Here is a 16,729-nt window from a genome sequence, read left to right as displayed (position 1 = left end):
TACCTAACAGCACTGTTGACGCAACGTAGCATACCCTAGCTAGCAAATATCTAGTGCAGAATTTGGTTGCCCTTGAAGCTAGAACTTTCCCACCACCCACCACAAACATACAACTGAAGTTGAACATCCCCAGCAGGGCGGGTTCAGTAAAGACCGCTATATTGACTTTAAGGGATCTCCCTCTCTCGTCCATATACCAGAACGATTGACTACACGCTTCTATGATGCATACAGGACAGGAGGGTCCTTCCCCAGGGAATGAATTAATGACTCCCATTTTCCAGCTTGCTCTAGACATAAACACAGCTCTACATTTGGGAGATGAAACTCAGGCCGCAGATACAATCACATGCATCCATCCAATTACCCATGCAGCTGAAACTGCCATTCCTTTCCTCCCCCAGACCCTTTCCCAGACCACAGACATAAGGAAGCTGAAAATAGCGTCATTGAATGTGGCGGGTATAAGGTGGAAGCTTGACCTCCCCCATTGGCTTGAGCTCATTAGCCGACACAAGATCCGCATTTTGCAGGGAACTTGGAGCTTGACTCCTATATTCATTATGGGATTTGTGACATTCTGCACACTGGCACCTTGGTCAAAACATGGCCGGCCATTAGGTGAGCTGCTCATTTTGATCACTATGTCACTAAATTGTGATGCTGCGGAGCTGCCCATTCATAACCCAGATATTCTTGGGATTAGGCTTAAGAGTGGTAGAGGTACGCCAATTGACATCTTTAATGTCTACAGCAGGAGCTCTAGAGGAGGTTGATCACCAACCCTCGAGGCCCTGGATGAGATATTGGAGATATTGGATGCCAAACCAGCCAGTCACCCCATAATTGTGGATGGCGATTTTAATATCACTTTTGAGCCACTCGATTAGAATGATATACATGCGGTCAACGAGGAGGATAAAAGGTGGCTGGTACCACCGCTGGAGGTTCCCCCAGTAAAAAAGTGGTCTCAAGCGGCTCTGCCGTTGAATGCCATATCATTGAAATATAGGCTACGGCGAACTAATAGGAGAACTTGCTCTGACAAAGAAGGGGGGGATGACTTTCACTGGGCCGAATGGGTCTATTCAGATAGACTATATACTTGTGGACCTTATATTATGGCCACTAGTACAAGATTTGTCCATTATCCTGGTCTGTGAAAGTGACCACAATCTCCTCACCCTGATTATTGAACATCCATGGGGCGAAAAGGTCGGGGTAGATTTTGCCACACTTATCACTAAGGTGACTCAAATGGCCCGCGATCATGGCAGATAAACACAAGCTTAACACACTAAAAAGTGATCTAGAAACCCATCTGGGGTATTGCTCTCTACGCCTGATGAATCGATCGCAGTGGCAAGTTGCAGCACCCTGCACCCGAAGTACTTTGAACATTTGGCCAGAAATGTTATTGTCCATTCAGGTGGGGTTTGGCCAACTCAAGAAAGACTACCAAAAACAAATCTGTGGTTCACAAAGGAGTGAGAAGTGCTAAGAAGGCGATTGTCCATAGCTATAAGAAATAGGGACACCGCCTTGACACGCAATTAAGGAGGCAATATAAATCGGTACAAACAAAGGGGAAGAGAAAATGGGACGAAAGGAGATGGGAATAACTTGGGGAGTCCATTTTGCATCCAGACACTAGGTTGTTTTGGTCACTTTTGTCAAAGGGCAATTTTGAAAGGTCACCCTCTCTGACCAACAACATTCCAGCAAATGCGCGGCAAGATCACTTTGGCATACTTTATTCCATCATCTGCACCCAAGCTAGAGTAACGACTTTGCCTGATCCATGTGAACCAATATATGGCCTTTCATTTAGTAGACATTAAATTCTGGCCTCCCTGGAGGCAATTGCACCCGCTGAAGCCCTGGGTCCAGATGGCATTCCAGGAGACCTTTTTCGCTCAGATAGGGAGAACTGGGCATCTTTCCAATGACATCACTGGTGGGGAGACGATTCCAGAACCCTGGAAAGGGGCCGAAGTGATTCCCATTTTCAAGAAGGGTGACGGGGCCAACCCCTTAAACTATCGGCCAATTAGCTTGATCGATTGTGCCCAAAAGTCTTCTGCCGCTCACTCCTAAACAAGATCCAGGTTTGTATGGATGAGAATCACATCCACTCTCCGTTACAAGGCAGTGTTCTGACGGAAGACTGGCACAATCGATCAAGTATTTTGCCTTGTCATGCTGTATTGGAAGGTGGTTTTGCTGGGCAAGGGGAGTCTATATAACTTCATAGACCTAAAATCAGCTTTTGATCTTTTCCCTAGGGACAAACTATGGTGGGTGCTTAGGGATATCGGCATGCCTCCGGGAATTTTGGTACTATTAATCAGGCTACACCAAGAGTACTTCACCCAAGTGAGACGGGGTGGCCAGGCACATGTCACTGATCCCGTTAAAATAGGGTCCGACAGGGCTGTGTCCTGGCCACAACCCTCTTTTCACTCTACACAATCAAGTGCTGAGGTCCTATCTTCTATTCCAGCAGATGCTCCCTCGCTAGCAAACCAAAGAATTGCAACCCTATTATTTGCAGATGACACTTTTCTGGTCTCAGAAACTCCCATGGGCCTACAAAAACTACTAAACCAATTTAAGATCTTTTGTGATGGGAAAGGCTTGGAAATTAACGCCTCCAAAACTAAGTTAATGTTGCTGAACTCCCATAAGACCTTTGAAGGAGACCTGCTTTTGGACAATGCCCCTCTTGAGAGCGTGAGCTCCTTCGATTACCTGGCAATCAAACTATCAGAGGTTATGGCCTGGAAATCCGATCTTAATAAGGCTTCCTCAAATTCTCCCAGGTAACTGGGGCTCTGAGGAAGGAGCATTGTCTCTCCTATACCAAGCCAATAGCACCTGTACTGAAATTATATAGCTGTAAGGCTGTGAGTGGTGCACTATACAGGGCTGAGCTGTGGGGTAGGGCAAGTGCAAGTGACCTCCCAGCAATGGAGAACAAGATTCTTAGAAATCTAGTATTTCTCTCGCAAAGCACCCCTCTCTGCCCATTAAAGCTTGATTTGGGCTTTAAGCCCATTAGTAACATAGCAAAGCTTTGCCTCCTGCTATTTTGGCAGAGAATGGTCACCACCCCCGAATTGGCACCTTACACCGCAGCTTTTGATGAGGTTAGTGCCCTGGATACCACGAAAATAAATTGGCTGGATTAAACATGCTAAAAGTTTTTTATCCAGCATTGGCCTACCAGGTCATAGTTTTGGCTGTCCACCAACCTACACCGGAGGCCAGATTAAATCACAATATTGGCCATGGGTTGAGCAGATAGCACATTCCAAAAGCAACCAGGGCAGACTAACAGAAGAATATAGAGATTTGAAAACCTGTCGCTCTCTAGAAAGTTACTTGGACATCATTAGGGTGCCAGCCGACAGGAAGCTCTATATCCAATTCAGTCATGGTAGTTTACCAATTAATGCTTTTACAAACTCTTGGCTGATTAACAAAGCTAAACCCATGGGCTGCCCTTGCTGCCCCTGCCCAAATGAATCAATAGGTTAAGTTCTTTTTGATTTTATAGCTTATACGAAACCTAGGGGCAAATGGTTAGCCCCAGTCTGTGGACAACTTAGGACCCAAGATCCCAGAGTGGTCTTGCGCATATTGAAATCAGATGCAAGACCCTTATTTGTTTGCGCAACTACGAAATGTCTGGGCCAGTCTTGGGCGATTAGAAAGAGAGCACTGTCAACTCCCTTATCTACCCCTGAGAGCCATTGATGTGATGCCTCGCTTTTATGAGACCACTTGCCATTATGGCCACCTGTTTCAAAATGTAAATAGATGTCTGACTTCTAAACACCAACAATTTGTAATTTTTACATCTTTGTTTTATTGTAAATATTGAAGTTTTAACATAATTTTATGATTTTTTTTATGTCATGCTCTGGAATGTAAACTTAGGCTCTGATCACTGCTTGAAATTCTATGAACGCATTTGCACTTTAGATAGGGGTCCAAGTTATCTCGCATTGTATCTTCTGCTTTGTCTGCAGCACCAAAGCCATGAACTACGCAACTATTGCCTTGCCTAGGTATCTTTCATATGCTGTTACAGTCTTGTCAACTTTTGTAATTTCTCAATTGTATCTCTCCTAACGTTTATTTGTATGTTGTTTTTTAAACCGGAAAGTATGATGCTTGTTCTGAATGTCTGTATCTTTTATGGTATTTTACTGAAATAAAGATGTTTGATGATGACTTGAATGTGGCAGGGCTGAATTAGCTACGTCCTTGACAAATACTGATAGAGTCTCAAGCATATAGTGGAAAAGGGATCATCTATTTCCCATCCAACAAGGTTGTCATATGATGGTAGTAGTCAAAGCTCAATCTTGCTTGACAGGGACTTTGGTTGATAGTCTAGTTGTTTGGTGGAAGTGAAGCAGAATGTGACAACATCCCTCACTCTATGTTTAGAAAGTGGAGCACTGGCTATTTATTTTTAAATAATCAGAATCTAATAACTTAATCAAGCGTGCTACAATGGTGAACATGCTGTCTAACATGTCAACACATTGCACAAACAGAATTCAAGTACTTGACCATTGTGCACTGTTGCTATAAGCAGATGCTTAAAATATAACACAAGGGGAGGGCGTGGCTAGGGGCCAACGAAGATGGCCGCCGCCTGAGAGAGTTCCGAGACCGACGGAGTTTCTCCCTGTAAATCCGTTCATTAATCCGTGGCCTGCTTCGCGATTTCCTCCAGCTACGAGGGCCGGAGAGCAGCGGAGACGTTCGCTGCTGCTTCCGGCGCTCTCAGTGCTCCTTTGACGAGGTGACGGCGGGTGGGAGGTCCGCGGCCCGGGTGCAGCGTTGGAGCCGGGACCTCGCGTAGCGGCGTCCGGAGGCGGATGCTCGGAGCGCCTCGAATTCGGGGGCAAGCCAGGCGTTGCGGGGCCTAATGCAGCGGTGGAGCCAGGTTCTTGAAGAGCCTCGCACATCTCCGGCTGACAGGCGGGGGCGCCCGGTTTCGATTATGCATGCGGGCCCCATCCGGAATGAGGAGGAACCCAGCTACATCTCCTAAAATATACGGCGGCCTCTGAAGAGGCAGATACAGCGCGATTCTGGAGCAGCCGGTGGAAGGCTGAGAATTACCATAAATGAATGATCGCTGGTCATAAGAGGACTTGGGGGGCAGCGAGGAGTGATCAGTAGGGCAGTGGGGCACTGAGAGGCTACATTTCAGAAATACCGGGAGCCTGAGCACGCCACGGCCAGCACAAACCTGATGGCTCTGATGGGGGGGCCTCGGACATAAAAATAATTACAACCAAAGAAAAACACTGTTTCTGTTTGGCTGGCGGATTGGGGGCCCACGCTGGAAGTGTCACTGCCTCCTGCTGCTCGGTGTTTCAGCTATCTTCTGCCTGGGGTTGAGGAGTGCCCCAGTCGCGGTCTCACCACCATTGTCAATAAGAGAGTCCTCAGGGGCAGACGGACACCACTGCGAACCAGGCTGTCTGGCAACTGCAGGCGGTAGGGGAAACCGAAAGGCCGTGCGCATCGGGTCTTGCGCAGTCAGGCAGCGGCGATTACCTCTTGCCTGAAGCGGCCTCTGGATCGGCGCAGGATCCTCCTGTCATGGGCGCTAAGGGCCAGCGTGCGCCACAGCAAAGTAAGCTGGACAAATATGCCTATAGAAGTGATCTGTCCACCGATACGGTGATGCAAAAGAGTAACGATGAAGGTGGTCGAGCCGCAGACACCAAGGAAGTAACTTTGCAGGATGTAATGGCCCTGCTGACCCAGATGCAGACCTCGATGGGGACTATCTCCACTGATATCTCCCTGCTCCGGGGGGATATCTCCAAAATAAGTAACCGACTGTCAGACGTAGAGTCCACCACAGCGACAATCTCATCGGACACGGCTGCGCTGCAGCGTCAAGTTCATAAATTAGAGCTGGCCCAAAGGCAGATGGAAGCCAAACTGGACGATCAAAAAGGGCGCTCTAGGCGTAATAATGTTCACCTGGTGGGGTTGCCGGAAAACATACAAGGACCGGGCCTCGACCTATTCATTGAAGACTTGATCAAGACCAAGCTGCAGCCCCGTGGATTGTCTAACTTCTTTTCAGTGGAACGTGCGCACCGGGTACCCGGCAGGAGGCCGCGGCCGGGCGCACCACACAGACCTATCCTAGCCCGATTTTTCAACTTTAGGGACTGCGATGCGATCCTGCAGGCGGCCCGAGTGGCACCTCCCCTTAGGGTGGACAACTGTACAGTGATGCTGCACCCAGACTACACAGCGGCGGTTGCAAAGCAAAGAAGAGACTTCACTGAAGTTAAAAAAGAACTACGTAGTCGAGATTTGAAATATGCCATGCTATTCCCGGCCAAGTTAAGAGTTGAAGCAGACGGAAAGACGTGGTTTTTCACATCTCCGCAGGAGGCTCAGGAATGGCTTGAGGGATGGAGGAAGCCTGGAGGGACCAACCGGCAAGGGCACAGAAATAGACGGACGTCTGGGGGATCTTGTGCACCGGAGGCGCTGTCCATGGCGACAGCCGCGGGCAGGACATCGCCACACAGGTCAGAGAACTCAGACTGTCATTAATACTGACAATAATATGGACTTCCGCCTGGACTGTTATCTGGGAAGTAGGGCCCTGTGGGGCTTTCTAATGAAGGTGCCGATGAGGAGTAGCCAAGAACTTGCCACAGATTGGAGCATATGGTAGTAATTCGTCCACTATAATGCCGGGACTGACAGCTTTCTCCTGGAGTGATCGCCTACAGGCAGACAGGATTGATTCAAGGGAGAGACCCGAAGTGGTTGGTCGTAGCTCTCCCCCTACACGCAAGTAAATGGTTTGGGGAACAAAGCACTCTGCTAAGTTGGGGAGGCGGGTAGTTCAAAGTGTGCTAGGCAGGGAAGCAGGGAGGTGGGCGGGGGACAGGGTTCAGTTCAGGGGGTTAAAGTTAAGGTTTGTTTTTAAGCATGTTTCACAAAAGGCTTGCACTCATCACCAGGTCAGGGTGCACCCGATTCTTGAGCTGTGGCTAAATAGAATACAGTGCCGGAAAACCCATGACACTATGTACCCAGGATGATAGTATCTGCACCACATAACCCACGTGCCCCGGAGAGTGGGCAGCACTCCACGTCACAGGTGGTCCCCCTGACACTAGTTACCTGGAACGTCCGTGGTTTAGGGGACAAAATAAAACGTTGTCTAGTCCTGCATAGTTTAAAACAGTGTGCTCCCACAGTAGCCTTATTACAGGAAACGCATCTTACTGGTACCACCTGCAAAACACTGGATCGATGGGGCTTTAAAATGGTTGCGCACTCAGAGTTCACCTCTGGCTCAAAAGGGGTGGGCATCCTCGTTAAAAAACAGTCTCCACTGATAGTACATCGCACGAAAACTGACAAATATGGCTGCCTTGCGGCCATATCTGGTCAATGGGAAGGGAGCTTCATCAACATTGTTTCGGTCTACATTCCTCCGGCCCTTCACGCTGTATCACTCCCAGCACTTGGTGAATTTTTATTGGATCTGCCAGAGGGTGAATTATTGATTGGGGAGGACTTTAATGACACCATCGATACAGCCATAGATCGAAACCCAACTAGAACACGAACATGTGGGGTCTTCCCAGTAGGGGGGTTTATAGAGGCACTGGGACTCACTGATACATGGAGATATCGACACCCTGATGAGCATCAATTCACTTTTCACTCAGGAGTCCACAATAGTCTCTCTAGGATAGATTATTTTTTTGCCTCCCCTGAATGTCTAAGAAATGTGGCGTCAGTAGAAATTAAGCCGAGGGGCATTTCGGATCACTCTCCAGTGTTATTGACATACGCAAGTAGTCACAAAGTACGACAGCGCATTTACCCCATATACCCAAGGTATCTACAAGTCCCTAAAATCAAGAAGGCTATCACTACTACGACCCAGGCTTACTTTCAGGATAATGAGTCATCAGTTAGTTCCCCTACTGTTCTCTGGGAGGCTTACAAGACTGTGATCAGAGGGCAAGCAATTGCAACTATCACGGGTCACAAACGTGATAAACAACGAGAATTAAAAGACATAGAACTTGGATTGCATGAGGCGGAAAGGCAATGCGCCCTCGATCCCTCCCAAGCCGCGACCCAACGCCTGTCCCTCAGACAACAAGAATACTGGGAGTATCTCAAAGACACGGTTAGAACACGTATGACAACAACACAACACAAGATTTATGAAACTGGCGATAAGGCCAGTAAACTCCTGGCATGGTTGGATAGGCGAGAGGAGGGTGAGAACTGCATAGCCCAGCTCCATGCAGCCAATGGGCAGGTAGTAACTGACCCAGAAAAAATAGTACAGATATTAGCGAGGCACTTCCAACAGGTCTATACGTCGTCATCTGATATGTCCATGGAAGAGGCGCAATCATAAATTATAGATATCGCCATGCCCAAACTCACACCTGAGGTGACCCTCCAACTCGAAGCTGATCTCACGATTGCAGAACTGCAGTTGGCGATCGGCTCCCTACAATCCGGGAAGGCCATGGGACCCAATGGTATACCAGTAGAACTATACAAAAGAATGGCGGGAACAATTACACCTTACCTGCTTAATATGTTTCGCGACAGTTTGCAGCGCGGTGAACTTCCATTAGATCAAAGACTGACCACTACAGTAACGATCCCAAAACCGGGAGAACCCCCCGAGGAGTGTGCCTCGTATCGTCCCATATCCTTTATTAAAGGGGAGGCAAAAATTCTGGTGAAACTTCTTGCGATGCGACTCACGCCACACTTAGGGACACTTATACACCCAGACCAATCGGGCTTCATGCCGGGCAGAAGTACAGCATTAAACTTGAGACGCCTACATGGGGTGATGGCTCGTATACCTCAGATACAAGAACCAGCAGTTATCTTCTCCCTAGACGCCCGTATGGCGTTTGATATGGTGGAATGGCCCTTCCTCTTTGCGGTCCTTGCCCACATGGGCTTTGGTCCCATATTTTGTGCATTGATACGCTTGCTATACACCAACCCAATGGCACATGTGACAGTTAACGGGCACATTTTTCGGAGTTTCCCACTCTCTCGCGGCACACGCCAGGGTTGTCCACTGTCGCCACTCTTGTTTGCTCTAGTCCTTGAGCCATTGGCGGCATGGATTAGATGGGAACCATTGATTAGGGGACTGAGATGGACGGCGGATTGGGAGGATCGCATCTCACTGTACGCAGATGACGTGTTACTGTATATGGCCTCCCCCAGTCGTTCAATTGAGGCGCTACTTAATTTCAGTAAGCTTTTTGGTCGTGCATCTGGGTATACCATAAATTGGTCCAAATCTATTTTGTTTATTTTAAATGGCCCGCCCCCTCGGCTCCCCAAGGACTACCCACTGCAGGTCTCTAATGGCACATTTAAATATTTAGGAATCAATATAACTGCAAGTCAGGAGGCCTTTTATAAGCTGAATCTCATACCTCATCTGGAGCGTGTCAGACGGGATGTGACACATTGGGGCACGTTACCATTGACGCTCCTGGGTAAGGCAGCGCTTTTTAAAATGATGGCGCTTCCTCAATTTCTTTATGTACTAGAAAATGCACCATTCATGGTACCCCCATGTTATTTCAAGACAATAGAGGCACAGGTCTCTAGTTTGCTATGGGGTAACAGACCAGCACGGATTGCATAGGGCAAACTGGTAAAGGGATGGTACGACGGGGGAATTGCGCTCCCAAATATACTTGGGGTAGAAGGTATGATGTCGGCACTATATAACGAGAGGTGAACCCCCTGCTTGGTCCCACAAAACACACTATTGCTCTTTGGCACAAGGCACATACTAAGTTGGGCTGGCGGGGTGTTATAACCCAACTTACTCCCTTATGGGACACTAAACGGTTGGGGCGATTCAGGAACAGCAAGGGGTTCGCTCAATGGGATGCAATTGGCATCTCCACAGTGGGTGATATGTGGATTAAAGGGGAAATAATCTTGTTCGAGCGTCTTCAGGACCAATACCAACTGGCAGCATCAGAAAGGTTTTGCTACCTGCAGATTAAGCACGTGTTACAAGCTGCCCTACCAGCTGGAGTTAAGGTTCCGGAAGCTACCCCTCTAGAAGATAGATTACTAACAGATCATATGCATAGGTGAGCTACTTCATTCACCTATCGAAAGCTAGTCAATAACTTACCAGACCCCACTGAGGTACTTAGGAGAAAGTGGTCAAGAGATGTTGGAGAATTGCAAGACGCTGTTTGGCAAGATGCAACGGCATCCCCGCGGGAGGTGGGCATAACCTCGAGGTTCAGGCTGGTACAGCTCAAAATATTGCATCGTACTTATTACACTAGAGTCCTCCTATGTAAAATTGGGAAAGCTTCTCATCCATACTGTTTGAGGAGGTGTGGGACTGAGGGGACTTTTTTTCATACGTAGTGGGAATGTCCAAGAATTGCGGAATATTGGGCCAGGACAATATCATAGGTGGAGGGAGTATCACTGCTGCCCGAGCCCAAGATTTGCCTACTGAATGTGTGGGAATCAAATGATCTTACGCTCCTGGCTCAGGTGTGGGTTACAATGGGGATAATGGTTGCAAAGCGGAACATCGCACAAAGATGGGGTTTGGAGGAAATACCAACGATTGCAGCTTGGTGTAATGACATGGATGGTGTTATGATAACTGAAAAATCAGTGTATATTAACCGAGGGTGTCCGAGCAAATGGAATAAAATATGGGGAGGGTGGAATAAATTTAGGGGATACATCTGTGATCCACCTAGGGCGCAGTCTGAGGAAACATCGGAAGATGAGACAACTGGAAACATGTGAGAATAATGTAAGATAGGTACTTACCACTGAAGATTTATTTGTTGCATAATGGTTCTGATGAAGTCCTAAGGTTTTTGGAATGTGATTGCAATTTACATTGTCAATGTGAAACGTGCAAATTTACATCTTTTGTTAACAATTAATATAAAATGTTTTTAAAAATAAAAAAATAAAAAATATATAACACAAAAAATCACTTAATACATCTAAAATAATTATGTTATATACATATCTTCGTTGACATATACAGAAACTGTTTTCCAAAGAAAGAACTTTTTCAGAGAAAGAACTTCAACATAATGTATTCTGTTTTATATCACAGAAAATACATTTCTTCTGAGAGATATATCAGATTTCTCTGTTCAACATCCATGCCCAATGCATTTTGGGTCCAGCAGCCCTTCTTCTGGGGCTTAAATCTACAAATAACAGAAAAAAACATGAAAACAATGTGCAGTGAGTATCAGTCTCCTTTCAGTTAACTAATTGTCATGTCCATAGATAATATTGCTTTAAATTGTGAGCAAAACCTGAAAGCGTCTTATTCTAGGTGATAATATGGGCCTCTCTGTTTCTTACTGTGCCTGTCATTGTTGACGTAAATGCACATCTTGTGTGCTGTTAGTTACAGTCCATGTGGCCAAATGCGAACTATAGATTATGTTACGACTACATTGTGGTCAATATTATTCTTACAAACCAAACCTCAACAACATAAACCAACAAGATCCTATGTACCCATTAGTGCAGCCAATTCACGCACACCTCATGAGTGTAAAAAAACGGCTTCCAGTGCTCAAAGCAAAAATAGTCCCAATCTGCAAACCTACTGATAAACTCTCCTTTATCAATCTATAACAAATAGATCAAAGGATTGTTACAGCCTACTTGTACCGTAAGTCTCACCTTTCTATGTGCATGAAAACAAATAGTCAACATAGATGTACTAACCTGAGTAATGATTAAAATGCCTCTCTAGAAATATGGTGAATGTAAATGGCAAACTATATCTGTAAAACAGGAAAAACAGGAAAACAAACCATAACTCTAAATGCTCCGGCAGACCATGATGAATAATGTCGCAACTGTCAAAGACCCTGTCCTTAACTGACCACCTGAATCCTAAGGGCGAAAAAACGCTCAATACACTGCACAAATGGCTTTCGTCTGGCTTATGCGGCTCACGCATAACTCCATGATAACCGGTACGGGCTCCGAAAAATCAACAACAGACTCGGAAGATGAGAAGGTCTCAGTACTCAGAACCATAATGGCCATCTTAGAGTGGTGAAAAACATTGAAAGGTGCTGATGACATTAAAAAAAGGTTGGCAAAACAATAGAAAAAGGGTACAGAAATTGATGGTCATTGAAACCCTAAACACTATTGCACAGATTAAATTCCAGGTAATAGAGACTGTAATACCCATTCCTGGTAAAGACCTCACGAGATCGTTACTGCAAAGAGAAATTTTTTGGATCTGGAAATCAGACACACAACAACCAAAGGGTTTAAATGAAAAAACTGACATGACAAGCTGACCTTCTGCAACTGGATAAGCATGGACCTGAAGCTAGACCTGCCTGAGCCCTGCTGGCTTCTGCCAGAGTGACTCCCTGATTCCCAAGAGGTGCATCCCCAAGTCCTGGACCCTTGCTGCATCAGAGTGCAGAAAGGAGAAATCCTGAACGTTTGGGCTTTTCGTGGCTGTGAATGGGCCTGTTCGTGCTGATACTCTGCCACTCGAGATGAACACTAACACAAAGCCCCAATAAACCTGACTCCTTGTGCTACATCGATCACCACCAACTACTGGCAAAGTGAGATCTGCACTTTTCACTACACTGACAACCCTCCACAATGCCAGACCTGCTCTTCGCGCTACAACAGTGACCATCTGCAACACTCTCCCTATTCCTCGAGGCTGCCTCCATTGCGAACTAGACTATTTTTGCTAGACTTTGAGAAGGTAACTTTTTCAGTGAGACTAATCTGGTCCATGCATCGGGCCTGTACTACATCGCAATCGGCCTGAACTTGTGACTTTTCCCTGATCAGCATGACCAGATGACATCGAGCAGCACTTTCTGCTTTTAGGCGCTATGCTTACCGGAAATTTTTAAATTGCATATCTCTGGTTCTACTGATTGGATGTTTGTCTTTCTGGTACCATTTTATTTATCCAACTATTCTCTATATTTCTGAATTAGTGTGGGACTTTTCTTGTGTTTTGTTTTTTCACTTTATTACTGGTTGTATTCTGCATAAATTCTTAACACAATGCCTCTGAGTTAAGCCTAACTGCTTTTGTGCAAACTACCAGAGGGTTAACCACAGGTTAAGTTTGTGACTTATGTGGTTCACCCTGATAAGGATTATGGTTTTGGCTTGAGAAGGGTGTTCACCCTCACAAACACCCAATATTCTACAACTATAATTTAAATTAAAAGGTAAATAATTGTTCATAAATATATTTTAATAGCACAAATATGACCTAAAGATAACAAATAATCATTGATATATTATCTTTAAAATAAAAACATATGTATTAAAGCAGTTACAATTTATAATAAATTAAAAATAAATACATGACTGACATTTACCAGACACATGAAGATAATTCTTAAATTAAATGTATAATAATTGTAAAAGATAATAAATGATAATGAAGAATTAAAATACCAAATAAACTTAAAGTACTCATTTAGAAAATATATTTAATATTCTAAATATATTCAAGCTAACAAGCTATTAAAAAATGCTCTAAAAATCCACCAAAAAGTAATATATGATACCTAATTCTAATCACAAATCATTAAAAAAAATTATAAACAATTGAAAAATAAAAAATACTATGAAAGGACCTGATTAGGATGGCGGTGAAGCAGCCATTTCCCACCCGCTAGATAAGGATGGCGTTCGGAGTGCTAGCGGGCGGAAAGCCCGTGTGCCACAGGTCTGAAAGAGGCAAGTGTTACGGTTGCCTGTCGGACCCTTCCCGTATCCCTAGAATGGTGGCAGTGCCTAGGAAACACCGTCCGCCACATTAGGATGCTGCACCCCCACCAGCCTTTCCATAGCGGTTCCCCCGCCATGGAAAGGCTGGTGGGGATTAACTTTGGGGTCCCGTTGCGGGCCACCCATGTGCAGGTGGACTTTTGTTTTGCACTTGGGGGGCATTCCCTGCACCATAGGGCAGGCACCACTTGGTGTCAGCCACGTAGTGCAGGGAAAAGTAAAACCTGCATTTTTAACATTGTGGCAGGTGCTGCAACCAGCAGCACCTGGCCCAATGTTAAAACTACCTTTTACGGCCGTGTAATTTGAGGTGCGGGACTACAGCCATATAGGCGTAATCAGCCCCTAAATAACTATAAAATTTAGAAAAAAGTATACATTGGGGAGAAGAGTTAAAGTGTACTATTCTAACACCAAGCTTACAAATATTGGGAAAATTACACACATTGTGGAAGGGCGTCAAATTTACTATTTTAACTCCAATCTAACAAATATAGGAGGAATTGCTCACATTGGAAGGATCAGATTTATTATTCAAACTCATGTGCAATAAAAATTTGGGAGAGTGCACATACTGGAGTAGGGGGCTCAGATTTAATATTAATTCATATATTGCAGGCATCTGTGTGATGTTGTAACTCAACTCCAACAAATATTGGTGAAAATGTATTAATTGTAGGTTACAATACAAAAGACACAGATAAAATAAATAAAAATGTAATAAAGTTTAATACATCTAAATAATTAAATAAAAAAGCCAAAATATGTTAAAAACTTAAATCCATATCTTGAAGTCGTAAAATTAAATCTGCATCTGAAAGTCGCAAACTTCCTGATATTGTAACTCCATAGAGCTTTAAATGTTGAAGATGGGCTTTCTTATCTGACCACACAACATTCCATATTTTGGAAGTAATGTCTATTCCTAATTTAGTAGGGATTGCAACCAGTAGCATACCTGGTGTGCAATTGTATAGTGGTCCTCCCACCATTTTCACAATTTGAACACCCCCACAGTGATAATTGTAGAGAGGACCTTCTGGCAAAGTCAATATCTGTCTTGTCAGTCAGTGGTTCGAAATTTGCTTTTTTCATATGTTCTAAACCGTGAGTGACTAAGACCCAAATGTATTTAAGGTGTGAGAGGTTCCTTGAGAAGCCATTTGTTTCTGTAATGTGCAGGTTTACTCTTTTAGATATGAGAAATATTTCACTTTTGTCCTCTTTACTCCAAAAATGAAAAGGTGGATAACAAATTACTGAGATTCTTAAGATTTGGTAATGAGCAGTCAATTTCTTTTACTTTTAATGTGAAGATGATACTAATATTATACAGTAGGATTTTGGATGTGGCAATCATTTGGTTTAATGATTTCTGATTGTTTAACTGATGCTGCAAGTGGTTTAGGGCAATTAGGAAGAGCATTGGATAGAGATGCATCCCTACCTTGTCGCCCAGTGGATCGAGGAAGTCTCCGAAAGAAAGCCCTTTTTATCATGGTGTGTCATGGGGTTATCCAGCCATTGGAATTTAGTTAGAAAGTTCATACCTTTCCCAACTGTCATCAGTGACCGTAAAATGTAACCCTCTTTCAACTTGACTGAATGCTTTTTCAATACCCAGTGAGGTTAGTATAGTCTCTTCAAGGTCATCTCTTCTGGTCCAGAATAAGTTAGTAAGCAGCCTGAGGTGATGTCTGTATGTATGGCCTGGTACGAAGCCCATCTCTTTTTAATGAATCAAACAAGGGTTTACTTACAGATTGATATTATTTTGATTAGGATCCAAAACGCCATATTATGGATTGAGTGAGGCCTATAGGCCAAACAATTCAAGTGTTCTTGATCTGGCTTGGAAAGCAACATGTTAATTTCCTCATCCTTTTCTTCTGTGGTGATTGCATCATCAAAGCATACCTTCTGTTCTTCTAACAGCTTTAGTAGTTTTATTGCATTCAAAAGTCATGTTCAGCAGGGGTTAGGTCTGATTGTTACAAATGATGTAAATATTTATAAAATTCTAGAATTGCATTAGTAATTTCAAGTGGTTGTATGATTAGTTTGTCAGAGTCGTTATATTTGGCCAGAATGACAGATTGGGCATCTCCTTGACTTGGGCCACTAGAAGCTTTCTTGCTTCTTCACCCCAATCGTAGTGCTGTTTTTTTTCCCTAATGAATCATTGTTCTTCTTCACATGTATTTCTTATTTCATTCTTGCCTTAGGGCCTGAATAGGAAGACGGTCGGACTTTTGTCCGATCGTCATCCCTTTGGAAACGGGACCGCCCGACTACCTCTTTTTCTATAGAAAAGTCTGCAAGGCCTACCTTTGGCTTCACTTTCACTGTGTCAGCACAATAATCCCAATATGTAGTGTAACCTATTTTTTATAAATTAGCACTCTGTCCTGTGGCTTACTAGGCACACTTTAGGGGGACGTATACATATTGAAAAAAGGCCTTTCACCCATGCAAATGAATTTTAAATTTCATGTGCCACTGTAGTCTGTTTAAACTGCAGCTCATCCAATGCACAGGCTGCTCTTAGCAGACTTATTGTTTTGTCATAAAGGTGGATTATGAAAATATGCACTGCAGCTCTACATAAGGCATTTAACTTTCCATGCCAGAGGTGCACTTTAAGCAGCATTTAAATTGGACGGATAGGAAGTTTACTAGATCAAACAGGGAGTCCCAATTATTACTGTAGCAGCAGTTTGATAATAGAGTCCAAAACCCAGCAAGATAAAATCAGTTTAATGTAAGTCGCATTAGAAAAATGCAGGCAATCAGAATGTGTAAACACATGCAGAGAGATTTTATCTTTCCTGTAATGACTCATATTATGGAA

The 16,729-nt window shown here is 44.4% G+C and overlaps 1 protein-coding gene across 1 annotated transcript in view; it reads right to left on the bottom strand.

The window, feature by feature from the left end:
- LOC146861608 (contactin-associated protein-like 5) overlaps window positions 1-16,729 on the bottom strand; it is a 1,183,739-nt gene that overhangs the window by 277,575 nt on the left and 889,435 nt on the right. The gene's annotated exons all lie outside the window — the stretch shown is intronic.

The sequence above is a fragment of the Triturus cristatus genome, chromosome 3_1 (assembly GCF_964204655.1).
Source record: "Triturus cristatus chromosome 3_1, aTriCri1.1, whole genome shotgun sequence".
In the NCBI taxonomy this organism is placed as follows: Eukaryota; Metazoa; Chordata; class Amphibia; order Caudata; family Salamandridae; genus Triturus; species Triturus cristatus.
This window is presented reverse-complemented; position numbering and strand designations above follow the sequence as displayed.